The sequence below is a fragment of the Anas acuta genome, chromosome 14, assembly GCF_963932015.1.
Source record: "Anas acuta chromosome 14, bAnaAcu1.1, whole genome shotgun sequence".
Lineage (NCBI taxonomy): Eukaryota > Metazoa > Chordata > Aves > Anseriformes > Anatidae > Anas > Anas acuta.
The window spans coordinates 4,460,494-4,481,987 of NC_088992.1; the positions used below are offsets into that span (position 1 = coordinate 4,460,494).

General features: G+C 44.4%; 1 long non-coding RNA gene across 1 annotated transcript; it reads right to left on the reverse strand.

Annotated features, from left to right (window-relative positions):
* Nucleotides 1-875: 875 nt before the first annotated feature.
* LOC137864413 (uncharacterized) lies at nt 876-17,077 on the reverse strand. Its single transcript, XR_011101494.1, has 6 exons — nt 16,889-17,077; nt 16,247-16,471; nt 14,983-15,137; nt 4,851-5,076; nt 4,643-4,764; nt 876-2,993 (listed from the first exon to the last, which is right to left on the reverse strand). It is a non-coding gene; the product is annotated as an uncharacterized lncRNA (long non-coding RNA).
* Nucleotides 17,078-21,494: the final 4,417 nt, after the last annotated feature.

Genomic DNA, 21,494 nt, shown 5'->3' on the forward strand with positions numbered 1-21,494 from the left:
CAAATGGAAGGAAACAACAACAACAAAAAAGCGTTAAGATGATGGAAAGATAGAGAAAGAAAAACAGAGTGAACCCTTTTAACCCCAAGCAGGTGGACCTGGAAACTTGCAGTTAGACACGGTGGAAGAAAAAGGCAGGAGGAAAGGAAGAAAATTAGTATTTAATCTGAGGCACGATTTCATTAGCTGTGTCTTAGTCTGAAGTGTAGCATTGGGCTAGAATTGGACGTTTTTGTCTTTACAACAAACAGCTCTTGTATTTTAGCATACGATGAACCTCAGAGCATCTCACGAGCCTGGCTGCCTGCACGTCTGGGTCTGCACAAGCTGGATTTGGGCAGCACGTCCCGAGGGCACATGTCAGGGCTCAGGGAGCACCAAGCAGTACTCAGATGATTGGGAATATGATGCATTGGCCATTTTAATTAACTTTCCCACTGAGGGCTGACTGTTTATATTCTGTGCAATAAAACATGTGCAGCGTTCTTAATTTTTAAGACCTTGCAGACAATGAGACAAAATTAGAGCAAGCTATTGAGGCCATCCCTGGGGACCAGAGCTGTGTGTTGTCATTCCCCAGTGAGACCAGGACCAGCAGAGATGCAGAGGGAGCACAGACCATGGCCATGGCACCAGAAGCCTCTGATAAATGCAATGTCTGAGGCCTAAGCAAACTTCTAACATTTCCATTCACATGTGTTAACTGACTTTTTACTGAATCTTATCTTAGTGAAGGCACTTAAGCAATCAGAGCTAAAGCTCCCCATTAACAATACTGCCTCTTTTTCTACTTGTCCTTCTCAGGAGGGTGTAATCAAGGGAAATTTAATTGTTCATGAAAGACAGCATCTGCATCACATATCCAACATACATCCGCCTGGAAAGCTACCCAGTGCGGCCATTCAGTTTGCTGCATGTTACCTTTACACTTGTCATTAACAAAGTTGATTTCATTATTAGGGACCTGGAAGCTGTGGCAGGGGGCGATGAGCACATCCAGAGCATCTGTGCGCCTCCTTATAGGAGATGCACTCCATCAAAAGCAGATGCAGATGAATAAACTGGTAGGCAAGGTGTGTTGACTTTTTATTTTACTTAACAGTAATGAAATGTAACAAGTGCACCAGAGGGATGCATTTTCATAAGCAGACAAGCAGATGGGTGAAGAAATTTGACTTGCTATAAAAAGCTCAGAACTGCAGATCTGCCTGAAAGGCGCTGCGGAAAGAGTCGGCTGCTCCACGAAGAGCACTCCCCTTGCCAAGATCACACCTTGCACACTGCAGACAGCTCTGGGGCCCTGCACATCCCACAGGGGGTGAACCTCAAAGCCAGCTGCCAGCCGGGAGCCCCACACTGCCTGGCCCCAACACGTGAAGTCCCCCAGGTCCCCTCCTGCAGTGGGCAGAGGTTTCCACGTGAAGCACTCACCCCATTGATTCCACTGCCCACTGGGGTCTTAAAATAAATTGAAGCATCAGAGATTCCCTAAATCAAATACTCTGAAGCCGTGCACATGCTGGAGGAGAGGTCACTACCAACCATCGCTGGCACTTCATCAGGCAGGGTAACCAGGCCACAAACCCAACCCAGTTCCTTCCTCATGTCCACTACACTGCAGAAATGCAGATGTATCCTTTCCACACCTTAAACCGAAGAAATATTTGGTTTTAAGGAACGCAGCAGGACTTAGCTGTAAGTTTGTCCTGGGCTACATCTTGAAGCAGCAGTGAGGTCTAAAGCTGCTGTGACCCTTTTTCAGCTTTGCTGCTAGAATCTTAACAGTAAAAACACTTCAGACCCTTTGTAGATGTGATCATTTAATCCAGCAAAAATGCCAACAACATCCAACAGTCGTGCTCAACTCTCAGTAGCTACCATGGTCAGCTTGCCTGGGTGTTTTCAACAAGCCAACCTGTTGCTTCGCTGGGTTTTAGGCTTTTTTCTTCAGGATTTCATAAGCAAACCACTTTTCTTGGTTATTTGTGTTCATTTGCAAGAGGCATAAGTCATCAAAAGCAGCTACAGATGAATACACCGCTGCACATTGTGGGTTTCCTTTTTAATACTGACAAAACCTAACAAGCCAACTTGAGAGATGTATGTTTATAACCAGTCAACCAGATGGGTGCAAAAATCTGATTTGCTATAAAAAGCTTATAGCTGCTGAAAATCTTAAGGATTTGCTGGAAGGACTCAGCTGCAACAAATCATGCCAGGGTACTAAAAAGACTGATCCAGCTTTGTCCAACTGTTGTCTCAGCATTTGCTTTCCTTGAGCTGTGCCAGGGCTGAACCTAGCACACCTCCCAGGACAAATAAGTGCCTAACGAGCAGATTCTCAATCAGCACAGTGCTTTGATGGACTCCAGGCAGAGCTCACCCCTCTGCAAGCTGCCATCCTCTCTCTGCTGCCCTGGTCCCTGCCTCCTCTCCCACCTTTCTGAGCCCTCCAGAGAAGATGTTTCTGCAAGAGGACCCCAGTGGCTTGCAGGGACTGGTTTACTTCCCAATTATTGCTAGGGTGTTGTGCAAGCACAATTCAGAGCAATCTCTTCTTCAGGCTGTAACATTGCCCCTCCATCACGCATAAGCGGAGCACGCAGCATAAAAACCTTTTAGGTTTTGATTCACACATGGAAGCTATCACCAGCCTTCTGTGTCTGAAAGGAGATTCGCAGAGAGACAAAAGCTGTTGTGCAAAACCTGCCCTGGGCTGTTCATCCAGTTGAACTGGGAGCTCCACCAGGCCCCTCAGGGCTCTGGGAAGTGCCTCGCTTTTCCTCCATGGAGTTTTTCCTCCTGCTTTGGGGGTACACAAACCATATCCTGGCAGAAAGCAATGTTTTTTCACTTCATAATTTATGTTTTTCTTGAGAGGCAGTTTTCATATTCTGGGCTCTTTCGTGCTGTCTGGGAGCCTGGCTCTGAAAAGGGTCAAGGCTCCCCAGCTGCCCAGGCCTGCAGGGCAGATGCTTTGACAAGAACGAAGCCTGTGCAAGACAGACAAAAACAAGACCTACCCACTCAGAAACAACAAAAATAATAAGCTGTGCAGATTCACGCTGGAATTTGACACTGTAATCTGACAGAGTTCCCTAAAAGCACCCCAGCAGCAGCCTCACCTGCCCTCACCCAGGCTGCCTGGTTCCCCCCTGACCTCTCAGCCCCATCCCTGGCTCTGTGCCCCCCGGGGTGAGCTCAGCTCCCACTGCCCATCACTGCACCCAACCTGCCTGCTTTCCTCAGGCCACAGAGAGGGAGCATCACCAAAAAAAACGTTCTACTGCTTTAAAACCCAGCCATGATAACTGGAATCCACAAATTGTTGTTATTTCTTTTTTTTTTTTTTTTCTTCCTCTCAGACCTGTGGGACTGCTCTGAGCATAATTAGGTTTTGGGTTTACAAAAAACACCAGCATCTGTTGCCTGCTCTGTGCACGCTGCCAGTCTGAAGGGACTGCTCCAGGCTCGCTCCAGCTTTTGTTCTCGCAAAAAGAGAAAACTTTGCTGAGCCTGGAGCAGGGCTGCTGGCCAAGGGAAGCTCCGGTTGTATTTGGGACTGGCAGCAGAAGCAGAGGAAAGGAAAGGTACGGAGTGGAGTGCCTCAGCCTCTAGCTGAATTTAATTTGATGAGTCTCAGTTAAATTTATGGGGAAAATTCCCAGCAGTTACTGCCAACAATCACATTATAAAATAAATCTGGCATAAAACAATCACCAGCATATGCCTATCTCTCATTTAAAGGGAGTTCCAAGAATTAGAGCTTGACCAAGCCTCTCGCTGTTTAGTAAGGAAAGTCCTCATTAGACAAAGATGCTTTCCTTGCCATCCACCAGCAGAGGAAACAAAACAGCAACGCTGCCCAAGCTGAGCCACCCCCAGCACTCTTACACACTGGCAAGGGGCAAGCAGAGAGGTTGCTGCTAGTTCTCCTCCTCTGCACCAGGTAGAGTTTCACAGTCAAAAAGCCTGGGAAAAATGTCTATCATGGAGGAAAAAAATAAATAAAAAATAATTTTTAGAAGAAAAAACATGTACTACAGACCTCCTGCAGTCTACAATTAGCTCCGCTCTGGGCAAGCTTCATGGTGACCTCTCTGCTGCTCTCAGCTCTGGCTGGTTGCTGTTCCAGGAGCAGCAGCATGGTACAGAACAACATAACATGGAGCCTCAGGCTGGGAGGCATTAAAGAAGGACCACATCTCTTTGATTGTTAATTAAGAGCTCAGAACTGCACATCCTATAATGACTGCAGGTGATGGTCACTGCGTACAAGGTTGTCCTGCAGGCAGCATTCTTTGTAGAAATGTGCCAGGCCAGAAAATCCCACCCAAACACACCTGAACATCAAGTAACATTTGGGTTTGGATCCTAAGAACTGCAGCCAAATCACTACTGTGCTGGGGACTAATTTCCCTTTCTAGGCAAGCTCCAAGCAGTTCTGGTTTCAAACCTGAACTTCTGCTCAGTTTGGGCTCTGCACTCTCTCCCTCAGCATCCAGCCTCCTCTTTTTATTTTTTTGTACATGACAGTGCTGTAAACATACTGTCCAAGCTTTATGGCACACTCTGCTTCTTTCTCTGAAGCCCAGAAGCACTTCTAGGAATTCCTCCCACTGCTCTGAAAGCACCAGCTCACCTCTGCAAGGCTGGGGGAGATCCAATCACGGACCTTCTGCACGGGGGGACCAACCCGGCACATCACGAGCTTGTAAGTAGCACTGATTCTAACCCAGGGGACCATGTTCAGCCAGCTCAAACCTGCATACATTTTTAGGAATACATTATGTATGAGGGTAGAGCTGTGCAAGTAGAGTTGAAGTTTTTAAAAAAAAAAGCCAATTTACCTTTTGCTTCCTGCCATACTCAGTCCTAAGACTGAAATTTGATGAAGTAAATTCCAAGAGGTATATTCCATGGTATAGGGATTGGCAGGTGACAGTTTACTTTCCATGCTGTCAGACAAGTGGTGCATTTTGAAGGCCATTCCCCACCAGCTGCTCACCCAGAAGGGCCAGGCACAGCCTCACACAGGGTCAGGAATAGGAGCGCTTGCCCTCTCTGCTGGAGCCACTGGTTAAAAAAACTACACTAACACCAAAGCAAGTTGTTTTGCCACAAGACACAAGTCTGTGCAATTGCTGTCCAAAATTCAGAGCAGTACTTCTGCAAAAATAAAGCAAAAACTCGCCCCAAACTCCATCTGAAACAGTTATTGTAGCGCCGTGAATGCAAATGCGCGAAGCCGCTGGAGGCGTTCTGTCATATGCCAGGCTCTGGAGTCCTGCGGGTTTTCTGTCAAAGACGCCAAAGCTTTGATGCCAAAAGAACCGAGTTTGCAATTATATCGTTTGCCTTTTTATTCCCTATTTTTTTCTTATTTCCTTATTGCCTTTTCTAGGAAATGCTTAAAATAAATTGATGATGGATGGATAAGGAAGGAGCCTTAAACCAAGAAGGGTAAAAAGCCATTACATGGATGTGTTCAAATGTAGGGAAAATTATATAATGATATGTTACATCTACACTATTAAGAAGTTAAAAAGGACTATAAAAGGAAGGTAGAATTGAAGGCAAAATAATAGGACTATTTCCAGCACATTTCAAACAAAAAGCTGGTAACGGGAGTTGTCAAACATTTCTGAAATCAAAAGACAAAAACTACCTCCTCGGGCACTTAAAAAATAAATAAAAATAAGAGAAACACTTCTGTTGGCAGAAAGGAGGGAAACAGACACCAGAAATGAATGTTTTCTTCTCTCACGTAAGTGCTATTGCCCAGGATACCAAACCCAGAAGAGACCATGGGGAATTTACTCCTGCAGACTAACAAAAGCCACCCACAGCTGCAATCACCCCTCAAATTCTGCAGGGAAAAAAAATAATAAAAAAGCAGAATAGCCAACACCACCCTAACTACATTGTGCTGGGAGAGCTACATCTGAGGCAGAGCCCTGACTTTCCATACCACAGCACAGTCCAGCACTGCCTCTTCAAGGAGAGGAGCCAGGAGCACTGGGGAGTAGCTGAGGGTGAGCAGAAATAAGTGATTTAAATTGAATACCCTCGTCCGTTCATGGGCCATCGGGGCTGCTATGAGGAAGGGGTGACCTCCTGGTTATTTTGAAGTGCTAATCTGAAAGTGTTGTCAGAGACCATCCAGATAAAGTTAATTGAGGAGCCAGGGTAGAGCCATTGCAGAGAGTGGCTGTGTTTTGAAAAAGCCTTTCTTTGTCTCTGTGTCAGTCTCATCTTGTTTAACTTTCCTGTATCAGCCATGCTGAAAAAATACATCAAGTCAAGCAATGTCTTTTGGGTTTCTTTTTTTTCTCCCCCTCCTTTTCTTGAGGGACTGAATATTGTCCCAGACAAAAATTGCAGGCCAGGCTTGGAAGCCCTCTAGCTCAAATACCGATTGACTTCAGTGGGGTTTCCATGTGTGAAGTACATGCAAGATCAAGCACATCGGTCATTGTTATAATACCACTTACAAAAGCACTTCATGCTTCAGAAATAAATTGATAGCTGCAAGAGGAACAAAAGAGTGTGCACATTATGGTACAGCTGAATGGAGGCTCAGCATTGCTTTACATTATGTGGGCCATACAAGTTTGCTGGTTAGATGATTAGAAGGGTTATTAAGGCAATTCACTATCTTATGCCCCTGTTCTGCCTTATACACGCAGTAAAGACCTTAAAGCCTACTATTTCTTCTAAAACAATGAGAAAACAAGACATGAATTCGGCAAGACCTACAAAAGCTGAAACAACACGCAGCAGTTGAAAGAAATAATCTGTTGGCAGCTATAAGTTGTAAAGCAAGGCAAAAGAGAACCTATGGTTAACACTTCGTATATCTCCAAATGACTTGCCATAATCTTGTGACACCAGGAGCTATGTCCACTAGCATGACATTTTGATAACCTGTGCTTTTAAAACTAAATCAACAAAAATAGAAAAAGCAGAGATAAATCATAGCAGGAACCAAGGAGTTGGATTGTTTTTTTTGTTTTGTTTTTGTTTTTTTAAATGTTTTTATAGGAGTGTGGCCACACTGGGATACTCTTAATCTTCCTGGAGAATAGCACAAATGTAGGGTACAAAAAAGGAATTCATATATATATACATATATAAAAGACTATTTACAACTCTGACAATCTCTGGAAAGACCAAGAAGTGCTAAAGTATTCTGCAATTACTTCTTGTAATAACTACAAAAGGATCTAAATTAACATAAATCTCAGGCCAGCTGGTGATTATAGACAGAGAAGTATGGGGCACCACAAATATCTAGCTACGTTTTTACTTTAAACAATTTTTGAGGACACAAAGAGATAAAAAGAAGCCCTGAAAAAGGACTGAGAAGAAATTATGTATGTGTGTTTGTCCGCGAAGCACAGAGCATCTAAATGAGGACTCGCATAAAACAAACTGCAATAGAGACCTTAGGCAGCACGTTAGGAGAGCATCAGACAAGGGTAAATATTTGTTGTGAGCTTACAGCAAACAACCGATGGCCTTTACGAGACCTAGCAGAGAACCGAAACCCACTTAGATCTCATATGCACAAACAGAAAAGCATTCGCAAGCAAAATTTTGTTCACGCCACTAGTCCCACCGTCAGCAGCCGTGCTGGCTCATCTGATGAGTGGCAATTTCATTTTATGCATCAGAAATAAGCTCCTCGATAATACAATTTTGAGGAAGACACTTGTGTGACAAATACCCGTTTCATACTAGTCTGCTATTAATTTTGGAATGTTGTTTTTATTTTAAACCCACTCTCGTCTCCCGAGGTCCTTCTGCAGCCTCGCCTTCCTTCAGTGCCTAACTGATGCCATCGTGTGGTGGAAAAGGCTCTAACGCTGGCTGCTGGTAGCCAAAATAATCCCTAAAAAACCCCAGCGCAGTGCCCCTGGGGCAGACCTCCTTCTCCCTCACAGCCTCTAAGGACTGGGTTTCCACTGAATGATTCTTGCCCTACTTTTGGCTTTTTCCAGGGAAAACCAGCACATTTCATACACTGCTCTGGGATGCTTCCTGGGCAGGTTTCACGTGCCCCTAGATGCTCCACTCGCATTTTCTCCAGCCTTCTTCTCAGAGCAGTGACCTTACCTACTTGAAATGAGTCCAGTTCTCCCTCCTGTCCCAAAACACACAAGTACCTCGCTCTCCCTAAGCCAAATGAGTGGGTCTCCCCCATACACACACACACACCCTGCCTGTCCCCCTTGCTGGGGCGACCACACTTGGCCTCCTTTGGATGGCTGCAAAAAGTGGGCTAACCAACAAGGAGTTGCATGCACAGATCCAGCTCCCTTTCTCAGGCCTTTTTCTATTGCACATATCGCTCCATCAGCCATTGGTTGTGTGCAGGTAGAAGTCTTTCATTTCCAAGTTGTGCTTCTTAACAAAGCTCCCAGATACAGGCTGAGAATAGGGGGGACAGGCAGATACTCGCAGGGCTTCACTTGGTGCCTTGGTGAAGAGTCACCAGAAAAACCTTCCTGGTTTCCTAAAACCCACACATGGACAATGACTGGGACTCCACCACAACCACCTGCAGCACAGACAGCAAAGGTTTTGTCTCTACCTGCCTTGGTGAGCCCCTGCCTCTCCCAGGGCCCCCAGAAGGTTTTGTTGTTTCAGCCTCCAGAAAGGCCAGGCTTTTTCTGAGCAAAAGGTACAGCAACCAATCTACCTGTCTGGTGACAGGTAAGAGATTGCCCCCCCCACACCACTTATATTTTCTTCTCCCCTAACTTAATTTGCTGCTGCTTTATTAAGTATTGGATTTTGGTTTATATAAAGGTAAACAATGTTATCACACAAATCTTAATCTTATAATTGCAGCCTCACTTGAATTGCTTGATGATTAGCTTCTAGGCATAACACTCATCTCATTCAGTTATACCTTCATTATCATCAGATTCATTAATTTCATCCTCTGCGTGCTAAAACACTGCATGGTTAAAGGCAACATTTAGCAATATTCAGAATATCAGCAAGGTTTCCCAGTCCCTGCTGAAGAGTTTGTAGAAGCAATATTGCACCAGGAGGATCAAGGAGTTATTTTTTCCTTTAAATCCTTGATGCATTGAGGTGATTGTATGTGTGTATATATATATTTAACTTAACTATTACTTAATTATTCAAATTGTACCAAAACATAGCTGCAGTGTATCCTGAGCATGGTAAATGGCCTTGGGGTGGGCTCTGAGGGGCTGTGGGTGAGGCTGGGAGCTGCCTCCTCCTGCCCCACATGAGAGGAGCACAGCTGGAGAGGCCAGGATCCGTGCCTGCTTGCAGGGATGAGCATTTTGTCAGCTGTATCACTACCTGTCAGCAGCAGGATTTGCTCATCCTCCTGTCATCCATGGCTTTGCAGGCAGATTGGCTTTTTATTTTTATTCTGTAGCTGTTCCTGGCAGCACCTTACACCACCAGGTCGTGTACAGTTCCTTCGTATTCCTGGACTTGTTAGAGTGGGCCCAGAGGAGGCCACAAGGATGATTAGAGGCTGGGCACCTCTTCTAGAAAGAAAGGCTGAGAGAGCTGGGAATGTTCAGCCTGGAGAAGAGAAAGCTCTGGGGAGACCTCACTGTGGCATTTCAGTTCTTAGAGCAGGCTTATAGGAAAAAATGGAGAGAAACTTTTTACATGGACAGATAGAGATAGGACAAGGGGAATGGTTTTAAACTAAAAGAAGGGAGATGTAGATTAGATATAAGGAAGGAATTCTTTACTATGAAGGTGGCAAGGTGCTGAGCAGGCTGCCCAGAGCAGCTGTGGGTGCCCCATCGCTGGAAGTGCCCGAGGCCAGGCTGGATGGGGTTTGAGCAACCTGGGCTGGTGGGAGATGTCCCTATCCATGACAGGGGATTGGAGCCAGGTGGGCTTTAAGTCCCTGCCAACCCCAACCTTTCCCTGATTTCAGCACCATTAAGGCTGTTTTAAATAAACACGGCTGGAAGGAGGCTGAGATCACAGCAGGGAGGAGGCTCAATCACAGCAGCTCGGTGAGGGATGGAAAGCAGCCACCGAGGTTACGAGCTCAGGAGAAACAGTCTCTAAGCGACAAAGATGATGAATACAGAGGCAGCAAAGCCATCAAACCAAGCCTGGTATAGCCTCTCCAAGCCACCCAGGGTACGCTTATCAAATTACTGTTCATTATAGCTACAGAAGAGTAAAATAGGGGTGTCATGACATTTATCTTTAAAACACGTGTTTTAGTACCTGCTTGAAGAGTGATGTTTTGACAAGATTCCCCTGCCCTCCCATAGGGAAATGAAACCCTTACAGGCACAAAATGTGCCCTTCAGGAATTGCAACAGACAGATATGTGAAAATGAGTACTCTAAAGCTACTCCTGTATCAGCTTATAAAGGCTTTTGTACAGCACCACCAGAACAAAGAGGTCCTAGATGAACATAACATTACCAAACCAGTTCACATCACTACAGGACATGTCTGTACTCCTGGGCCACTGAGGAGAACAAATACACAACACAGAGAAATAGCTGGCTGTGTTCCAGCTAGAGGCACAGTGACCAGTGCATGTGAGGCATAAACTTTAGGTTATAAACACAGTATTTTAGCTTCATACTGAACCAACATTATTTTTGTAGAGATTGATACAACAACACTAGTTGTAGGCGAGAAGTGGTGCAGCTGACCTGCAAATAAACCACAGAAACATTCCCCTGGCACACTGAATTTAATAGGTAAAAAGGAAGGAATTAAGTAAATACACATGCAAATATGTGGGCCAATTTAATAGGGGCCTTCGGGCTCAAGTGCTAACATTTGTACAGCTTACATTCTGCACATCTTTTGTGTACTCTTAGGCTACAGACAGCTTCATTCAACAGCACAAATATGACCCACATTAGAAGAGCAGTGAGACATTTTTCTGGCTTATCTTCCAGGGTTGGAGCCCAGACACAGGATGGGAAAAGGAACCCAAAATACATTTAATCAAAGAGAGGTTTACAATTTCTATTTTACATTTAAAATACCTGTTTCAGTGGAGACACATTATTCAAATTATATTTCTCTAAGGAACTGCAGAAGATGGATTCCCTAAACACAACAAGAGCTCAGCAGCTCAGTTCCTCTCTATCCCTTTAGAAAGCCAACCAAAAACACCAGCAAGGTTGCAAATGAGTATTTCTTGGTGTCTTCTGGAGGTTTCTCACTGCTGGCTGGGGACAATATTAAACTAAGCTGGGGAGGAGGGAGCTGCAGGAACATGTGTGAGTCCCCAGCTACACAGCACACACCACCCTATACCAGGGAGGACTCCTCCAGCAGAGTTCACTCCTCCATGCCTCCCCTAAAACAAAATAAATCACTTATTTACGAATACATAGTCACAGAGCTTGTGAAGCCTCCTGCTATCTCTGCACTGCCTTTATCTGGGCTCTGGACCAGCTCTTAATAACACTTGCAAGTAGCTGATGGTGGACTGGCACTGCTACAGCAGGGATGTGAACGCAAGTTTGGCTACAGGCTTCATGCGTACAGAATCATGCCCAACAAATTAAATTAAGTTATATTGAAGCCAGGGACCACTAAAATGTCAGTTAATTAAAGCTGGATTTACCAAAGGCTATGGGACATATTGCCAGCTGTTAATCTGTCAAAATGTGAAACTGAAAGGCACTGAGCAGTTTGGGGGATGTTTTAGGGTGATCAGACAACAAATCATGTCACACACACACACTGACTTGCCTATGTAACGTTGCTTACTTTCCAGAGAAGAGATCTTCAAAATGTTAGTTGGCCTTGAAGAGGCCACAAGACCAGGCTCCACTAATAATCCCACTCAAACCTGGAGATCTGAGGAATCAATGGTCTTAAAACTAAAATTGATAAGGAAAGAAATAACGAAAGGGCTCAGTTTCTTCTAAAATTATGTAATGGTGAAATTTATCAAGCATCAGGTTCTGATTTCACTTGTTGCTTTTATATTTACTTGGGATCAAATCTAGATACTCTCTCATTAAAAGCAACAGGCCAAGCGAAGAAGCAAGGTGGTTTCTCTGGAAGAGTAAAACTAGAGGAACGTGGTCCTGACCTATTTAAATTACAATTATAAAATGAGTTACCTGCAAGAAAGATACAAATTTCAGAACCAAAGACTTTCTCCTTAGCAGCCACGCTAAGAAATGACGGTGTGTGCATGTGTCACCTCATGTATCTTTTCAAGAAAACTAATTAAAAACATGGCATGGTGTCAAGTTTTTGTGTAAGTCTAAATCTCATCTCCATAAACTAATAGAAGGTTTTCTGGTTCAGCAACAAGGCAGCAACAGCACAGGCAATCAGTCCCTTCCCAGACGATGCCTGCTTCTGTGTTATGACAGAAAAGTGAAATGCTAATAACCTCTTGAGCCTTATTTCTTGAGTTAGTATTTCAATATTACCAAAAAAAAAAGTATTAAAAAAAGTAGGTAGACTACAACAAATAGGGGGCTCTAAGTTCAACCAAGAGTAATTATTTGCCCTGCAGCCATCTGCACCCATTCAACAAAAACATTCTCTGACCTCCAGAAATTTTTAAGTGTTATTTACCAAGCTGAGCAGCATCTAGGTAATGTCATTGAGACTTTAATTAGGTTTCTATCAGATCCGAATCCCAGACTCCAGCATCTAGAGAACATCTATTTCAGACTTCCTATTATGGGATCTTCAAATCACAGTGTCCTTCGGTTCAAATTTTGAAGTCACCTTCCCAAGCACCACATGTCCTATTGCTAACTTGACTTTCAGTGGGGTGCTGAGGGGATAAACTTCAGTTTCCTCTGGAATAAAAGAGGACCTCAAGAAGACCTTGTAGCCGAAACCCCATACTCTGTCAGCCAAGGGACCCTGTTTGAATGAATGGCACAACAGCTTTCACCTGCCTTGCTGGGAGGGAAGGGAACACGTAGCATAAGGGGAATGGTTATGGATGTGGCCAACCCCAGAGCAGTCAATAATGTGATTTTTTGCACATCAGACATTACACATCCTCTGGACCCCATCATTTAGCAAGTCCACAACAGCCATGGGTATAACATGTGCAGGGAGGTCACCCCAGATGGGGGTCAGCAGAGAACATACATTTGGGCCTCACAGCACCAGTATTGTGATCTCTGAAGTTTTGGGGATACCAGTAAATAAGGATTCAAACTGTGAAATGGGTGTAACACAACACATGCCCTGGAAGTGTTCACAGGTAGCCTATATCAGCTTAATTGAGGCTGCAGCCCCTACAACCTGCAGGCTCAATTTGGAGCCTCCCCCACCTGCTCCCACCAGCTGTACCTCAGCTCCCTGCCCCACACCTCACACCACAAAAACAAGTAACAAGATATGTGGCTTAAAAATTCTTGCTTCTTGTCTGCAAGGTGTTTTTTATCGTGTCATCAAATGAGGGGCTCAGATACACAGAAGCTGGAAAACTAGGAAAGATTTCTACCACAGTACATTTGATCCCAATCTATATGCAAAATATAGTTCAGCCGCACTGCACAAGAAGAAAATCATAACCATATGTTTCCAAACACCGAGGAACACAATTTTCAGGAAGATTCAGCACTGTTAATGTCTCTCTCACCAGGCCCACGCTCATTCATTTGGCTGTGCTGACCCCCAGAGCCCAGCACCCTGCATGGCACATCCTCACACTGGGACCCAGGTGGGCACTGCCGAGCTTTCCTCCTGCCACTAATTCCGAGAGGTTCTGCCGAACTGATTGCTCCTGCAGGTTGGGAATGATTGCACCCTGACAGCCTGATGGAAAACATACATTTACTCCGTGTTGACTCAAATTGCTGCATACACGAGGAGCTGCAGAATTAACTAGATAAGGGAAACAAATTCATAAGTATTACAAAAAAAAAAAAAAAAAAAGCACGTACACAAACTCATGGGGAAGCTGCCTGATTGTGTCTAATATCTCCAGCCACATACCTGGCCAAACTCAAATTATCTCTAGATAAACACCAGCTGTGGCAGAAGGGATCACAGTTTCTGCTTCTTGAAAGGCAGGAGGAAGCTGATGTTAGTTTGTATTTTTACACTTTTAGGACTTTTATTCCTCTTTCTCTGAAATATTTGTTTGCCACATTAATAACTGTCAAGCATACTAATCAATCATTCTTAAACAGAAAGCAGAGATGGATGGTTTGGTTAATTATTCTTATGTTATTGCTGCATAAGGGAAATTATTGTTTAGAATGCATTTGCAGTATTAAAACCCCTGCAATGGGGACCCAAACCACTGGAGCATGAGAGGACACTGGAAGCCCAGTGATTGCTTTCTGTCTTCCCTCTCAAACAGGTTTCTTCCCAAAGCATCATCCAAACAAGCAGAGTAGCGCAGAACACAAATACCTCATGCACAGTGCAACATATTACACGGAAATAAAGAATTGACTTCAAAAAAAAAAAAAAAGCCTTCTGTCACATCCTTTCTAGCAATGGACCACCTTGACTCCCTTTTGCTGCCAAACCCTCTGCAAAACCCATTCCAGGATGCTGCAACAGGCTTCGGAGATGCAGTTATTACCACACTCAACATTTCCATTTCTCTCTTTTCTGATGGGTGTCACATTATCACACAATGCTTCCTACACATCCTCCTGTGAGGACAGGACCTTTGCTCTTGGCTGTGCTTCCTGACCTCCTCCTTTTTCTCCATCCCCTTTATGCTGACATTTGCCTCCCCAGCCACTACTGTGGTGATAATAAATAGCAATGAACCAGAGGAGCAGCATTGTCTGATGTAACACCCAGGACCACGCATTGGAGAAACCACAGGACTTTACCACCACCTCCCACAAACACCGTCACCACCATTCACAAAATGCCTGGCACTGCATCCACTTGCTAAGCAGGGAGAGGCTCGCATCCATCCCTACCCAAGCAACAAGCCAGCCGCCTGACATACATAGCCCTGTGCTGAGAGTTTCAGCCTCTTGCACTTACCTTTTCTCCTGAAGCTTCATGCTTGCCCAACACATCCTCTCCTCCAGCCACAGGGTATGACGTGCCCTGGAACCAGCTCCTCCACCACCAACACCAACTTCCTCAGACGCCACTCACCATTGCAGAAGTTTCTTGGAACCACCAAAGTGGTTCACCTAGTGGCGTCCCCCAGGGCTCGGTGCTGGGGCCGGTCCTCTTTAACATATTCATCAATGATCTGGATGACGGCATTGAGTGCACCCTCAGTAAGTTTGCAGATGACACCAAGCTAGGTGCGTGTGTCGATCTGCTCGAGGGTAGGAAGGCTCTGCAGGAGGATCTGGATAGGCTGCACCGATGGGCTGAGGTCAACTGTATGAAGTTCAACAAGGCCAAGTGCCGGGTCCTCCACCTGGGACGCAATAACCCCAAGCAGAACTACAGGCTGGGTGAGGAATGGTTGGAGAGCTGCCAGGCAGAGAAGGACCTGGGAGTGATGGTGGACAGTCGGCTGAATATGAGCCAGCAGTGTGCTCAGGTGGCCAAGAAGGCCAACGGCATCCTGGCTTGTATCAGAAACAGTGTGGCCAGCAGGGCTAGGGAGGTGATTGTCCCCCTGTACTCGGCTCTGGTGAGGCCGCACCTCAAGTACTGTGTTCAGTTTTGGGCCCCTCGCTACAAGAAGGACATCGAGGTGCTTGAGCGGGTCCAAAGAAGGGCGACGAAGCTGGTGAGGGGCCTGGAGAGCAAGTCCTATGAGGAGCGGCTGAAGGAGCTGGGCTTGTTCAGCCTAGAGAAGAGGAGGCTCAGGGGTGACCTTATTGCTCTGTATAAGTATATTAAAGGAGGCTGTAGCGAGGTGGGGGTTGGCCTGTTCTCCCATGTGCCTGGTGACAGGACGAGGGGGAATGGGCTAAAGTTACGCCAGGGGAGTTTTAGGTTAGATGTTAGGAAGAATTTCTTTACTGAAAGGGTTGTTAGGTACTGGAACGGGCTGCCCAGGGAGGTGGTGGAGTCACCATCCCTGGAAGTCTTCAAAAGACGTTTAGATGTAGAGCTTAGGGATATGGTTTAGTGGGGACTGTTAGTGTTAGGTCAGAGGTTGGACTCGATGATCTTGAGGTCTCTTCCAACCTAGAAATTCTGTGATTCTGTGATTCTGAAAGAGCACAAGGCATTTTTTAGAAAGAGAAGGCAAAAGGAAATCCAGAAAAATGATTAAACTTCCTCTGTGAAGAGCAGACAGAGTGGGGGGGGGAAAAAGTTTGTGAGTGAAGCCATTAACACCTACAGGTGGAAACAATTGATCACAATTAAGACTTAAGTCATGAGCAGGTGTTCTGGTTTTAAGTAATTCACTTCCACCTGGTTTGCTTTTTTTTTTTTTAAGGTAGCTCCCTAATGATTACATTACTAATGCTCCTTAATGACAAATGATGCATTTCACAGTGACGATGTGATTGTTTGCACTAGAAGCTTGTGCCAGTCTCTACATTAATAAAAGTTGGTCCTAAATAAGGACATAAAAAATAATAATAATAATTTCTTGTTAGATAGGCCAAATATTCGAAATCTCTTATCCTTTCAAATAATAAATATATAAATACAGAGTTTCACATTCCAAGTACAGCTATTAAGAACAACATACATAACTAGTCAGTAGGCTGATTTTTGAGACACCCTTATTCAGGGCACGCAGTCCCCAAGCCCCTCCACATTCTGGGTTCTCACAAGCCCCAAGCGTTTTAAATCTCCTTTTGCTTTTGCTCTGTCCACTGGGTTGGTCCATCTGGACCACAGTGCACAACCGCAGCTATAGGCTGTAGAAAGGGCCTGTAGGACGGGGCCTGCAGCCCTCATTCTTTGCAAAGCCTGGCCCAAAGGAGGACTTGAAGAACCACAAAGGAGAAGCGAGGGAGCCACAGACCACTGATATGTGGTAGCCTGCTTCCTGACGGGTGTTTTAGCAGCAGGTACTCAGCCTGTGGTACGCAGGGACAAGAAGGACTCAGAATCAAAACCCCTAAGTAATTTCCTGGTTCCAAGCTAGGAGTAGAGAGAAACCCTAAAATCCTACAAACTCATTTAGTGTGCGAGCCCTCAGCCATTTAAACCCTCAAACCTAGCCTGAACCTGGAAAGTCAATTTAGACAACATCTAACACTCCTGGAATGATTTTATCATGTTCACCTTGCGAGGTTACCGCAAATTAAGTGTCCCAGGCTGTTTTCCATTAATCCACAAATTAGCTGCATCTTATCAACAACATTTTTTTCCACTAGCTCACTGAGGTCTGTTATCACTGTGCAGCTGCCTCAGGGATTTCTGGGCACTGGGTCACAGCTTCAGTGCCCCAGCACATGGCATGTCCCTGGGCATACACCAGCTACAGCAGCAACATGTTAAAGCACATGTGGTGTGTGTTTCGTACATATTAGTGCATTTACAACTAAATTCATAATATGTGAATTCATTGTTCATTAAGCTTTTCTTACACAGAAGAGAAATATTGCCCGGTTCTGAATTAGAGCTGTCTGGAACAGCGTAGCTCTATAATACTGTTGTTTCCATCAGAGAAATTCTGAAAAACACACATTTAAAAAAAAAAAAAAAAAAAAAGAGGAACTTGGCAAGGCTGCTCTTCCATCCCAAGGAGGGGCTGCTTGCCATGTTTCCCATTCGTTAAGGCCTGAACTCTAATTTGGCTGTGGTGGTCCTGGCTCCAGCTGGTGGGGAGGCTCGCCAGGCTGCCCTCCTGCACAAGGTGACTTTGCAGGCACAGGAGTCCGGCACCACATCTGTAGGATGTTTCACGTTACAAACAGAAGACAAAATATTCCGGGTAGGAAGGTTTCAAGGAGGCAGAATGGGCCATCAGAAAGGGATTTGGCTGTGAGTAAAATAAGTAATTAAAATTTTCTGTAAAAACACCAATCCATGTGGTGTTTCCTATTCCTCCAGCTGAAAATCAGAGCCTGGTGATTTCTTCAGGTGGGTTCAGGACGGCTGAGCTCTGTGGAGTGAAATGCGGGGTGGAAGGATACACCTATTCCTGGGGAGAAAAGGTTATGTACTGGGTTGTAATGAGATAAAAAATGTCTTCCAAACAGGAGTAATGTTTCTGATGTTGGCCTGGGGCTAACCAGCAGAAAGGGTTTGTGTTCAAAAATCCTCAAGAAATATCAAATAGGGTATGTTTCTGTCCCAATACAACTCTGAGTTCAAGTACATGATTTAAATTACACTTTGACATTCACCCAGTGAGACAAACTCAGCATTGGGTGAAAAAAAATGCAGAAAAATGATAATATGAAGTAAGGGGCTGACAATCAAAACTAACGTTCAGATCTCTTATGCTCAAGAGAAGAACAGAGCCTTTGGGACAGGCATTGCACGTCCTTTAAAGGGCCCCTTTACAAGCTTGGCTGAGTGCAACCAGGGTCTTGCTTTTAAGACTTGTAATTTACTGAGCAATATGCTGAGCAGGGGCTGCCGAGGTTTGCAATGAAAGAAGGAGAAGTGGCAGGCTCATGATAATACAGTTCGTAAATTGGGGCCAAATCAAATGCATTGAGCTCCAGCAGCTGTGCCAATTAAATCTCATTCAATTTGCTGAACAAGAACATTAGCATTAATCACTTTGGCAAATTTCTTAGAATATTTCGCGTCACTAAGTAGTTAAGTGATTTTGTGCTTGTTTATAGAGCAGCATAACTTTACCCAAAGCGAGAGCGTTAATCACGGAGCAACCGCGGGATGCTCTGGGAGCCCCGGGTAGCTCATGGCAACATTTCTGTAGCAGTCCTTCCTATATACTTTTTTTTTTTTTTCCAGAAGCCTCCAATAGATTAATTTTTTTTTTAATTGCAATTATTCTTTGCCAGTCATTTTGAAATAAAATCAGGAGTATTTGCAAATTCCTCCAGCTGCACAGAGCAACCCACAACATGACATTACCAGTGTTCATCCGAAAGTTAAATTTCAGGATCCCGCATGGTAAATCCAGTGTTGTACATCGTTACTAACAGAGGCAGCACGAGGAGCATTGCTGGAAAACCAGTGAGCTCAGTGAGACGTAACGTAAAACAAACTGAGTTGTGCTACCTGTTAAATGTGTTGTCTTTCCAGTGGTGTGGGAAATGCGTTAGGAAATAACAAGCCTATGGGGGTAAATGTGGAGGTTCTCACATTTTCTTTCATCTTTTTTATAAGCGCTCATCCCAGAAACTCAGCTATTTTGAGGAATTTCAGTGGTGGCCTGGAAAGCCCAACTCTGGTGAGTCACCCCATGCCAGGCAGCCCCATCTGTTGTGCCTCCAGCTTTTGGGGTGCAGGAGAATAAACACATCCCACACACAAGGACAAACTAAACCCAGAGTCTGTAATTGTATTAAAGAGGAAAAAAAGCCCCATAGAGTGATGAGAATGTCCCTTGCTGTCAGAAGCTGACAAAATCAAAACAGACCCCGAGGAGTTGCGTTAGGCTGTTTTTTATTCAAATTAAAGTACGGGGAACTACAACGTGATTTTGTTATAATGTAAATACGTCAGTGAAGACCAGTCCCTGCATTGTTCATCACGCTGGACAAGGCAGCTGTCAAAGAGAATTGCTTTGCAACGTCCTTCATCCTTCACACAAACAAATTGTTTATTAAAAAAATGAGCTTCAACCATCTTATACTGACTTATACTGTCAGCTGTTGAACCAACAAAGTCTGCTTTACAAAACCCAAGAATTTCACACCCAGGTAAATTATACAATCTTCTATTGTTCTTAAAGGTTTTTGTTTTGTTTTAATACATAAAAAGTACACGTTAAAATTCTCCACATTTATTTATTGTCACTGTAGAGGAAAATTTATAAACCCAGAAATAAAGATAAAGGCAGAGGGGGGAAAAAAATGAATTCATTCATTTCCAGACTACAATGTCTAACATCCTCCCAAACGCTGTAGCTTTGAGCAACTGATTATGGGTACGTGGATGTTATTTATGAGCACAATGCCAAGCCAAGGGGGCAACTGCTCCGGTACAACATTTTATTAGCAACGAATCCCACAGGTTAAAAACAAGCTGCATTTATCTGCGGAACCATCACGTTAGCTTGATGAATTAGGCATCACACATCACGGGATATTAAGGATTTTTGTCTCCAAACATTGCAAACAAGAGAACAGTATTAAGCTTTCATGGTGTTGTCATGCAAATGCCGCCAAGTATATTTATGGTAATTACAGTGCTGTACACATCTGTACAAAAAAAGTATTTGGAAAAACTGAATGAACTGGAAATTGGTTTTAATCACCCCCAATTTATCTATTAGGCACAAATGGAAAAGATGGACTTGATTCAAACTTGTTTAAACAACAGATTGCTTGAGGCAAATATATCCTGCTTTACATATGCTTGACTGTTTTGCAAACCAGCCGCGTGTGAGCCTCTTCACAAGCGCGTACCCACAAGTGCTGCTGTCGGGTTCTGTGGGTGCACATCCCTGGAGATGTTTTCACCAGAAGAGCAAAGTCCCCTTGTGGAAACCCAAGGCCATAATCCCTCAGTGGGGACAGCAACAGGCCCGTGCTGAGGAAAGCCTTCAAACTCAAAAAGGACCATTGGGAGGAAGCGGAGGAAGCAGCCTGAATTCCGTTTTAAAGCTTTTACAAAACCTGCAATAATTCCAGTATTTTTGGCAACCCGTGTCATTGTGTTGTGCATCGCATCCTCCATCCTCAAGCAATGCTGCACTCACACAGGAGAGATGAGAAATGAAACCACCGAGAGACAGCTTGGCCACCAAGCTGCCCGGAAAGCAAACACAGCAGCAGAAAATTAAATTATTGAAATTGGTTTGAAATAAGCTAATAATCTAAGAGCATAGTGGTGACTGAGGTAATGGATTTTAATTTATTCCATAATGTTGAGCCCGATGCTGTCCTTCTACTATGTCAGAATCAACATAAGAGCTGTCCCAGACCCTGGTTACAACATTTAATTGCTTGTGCAGAAAACATACAAATTCACACCTACGTCATGGCCAGCAAAAACTTGCACAGGAGTGTAAGAATTAGATCCAGGATTTAACATAAACGTCATTGATGACCATAAAAAGCAATCCAAAAAATTATTTAAAATTCTTATAAAAATATTTACAGTAAAATTTGTTAGCACTAATGCTACGTTTTCAGTCCTAGAAAAAGGCAATCTTTAAAGGACCTGGCTCAGGTGCTCAGAACGAACGATACAAACAAGGAACAACACACCAAAGACAGACAAATTCAAAAAGCATCTCAAGGGGAGGGGATACAGCTGGTTCGTCATGTGTTACAGTTGTTCATATTGCATAGCTGGAAAACGAGGTCACTTGACTTGCATAACACTGCAACATTTGAGAAGGAAAGAAAGCAACGTGTTTGCTGCAGAGGAGGAATGGCTGCGGCCAGGATCACCATCAGCGATGACTGGCCAGTGCCGAGTCCTAGCTCTGTCCAGCAAGCCACAGGTCTTGGCCAGCAGCATGACTAAATGCCATTTTA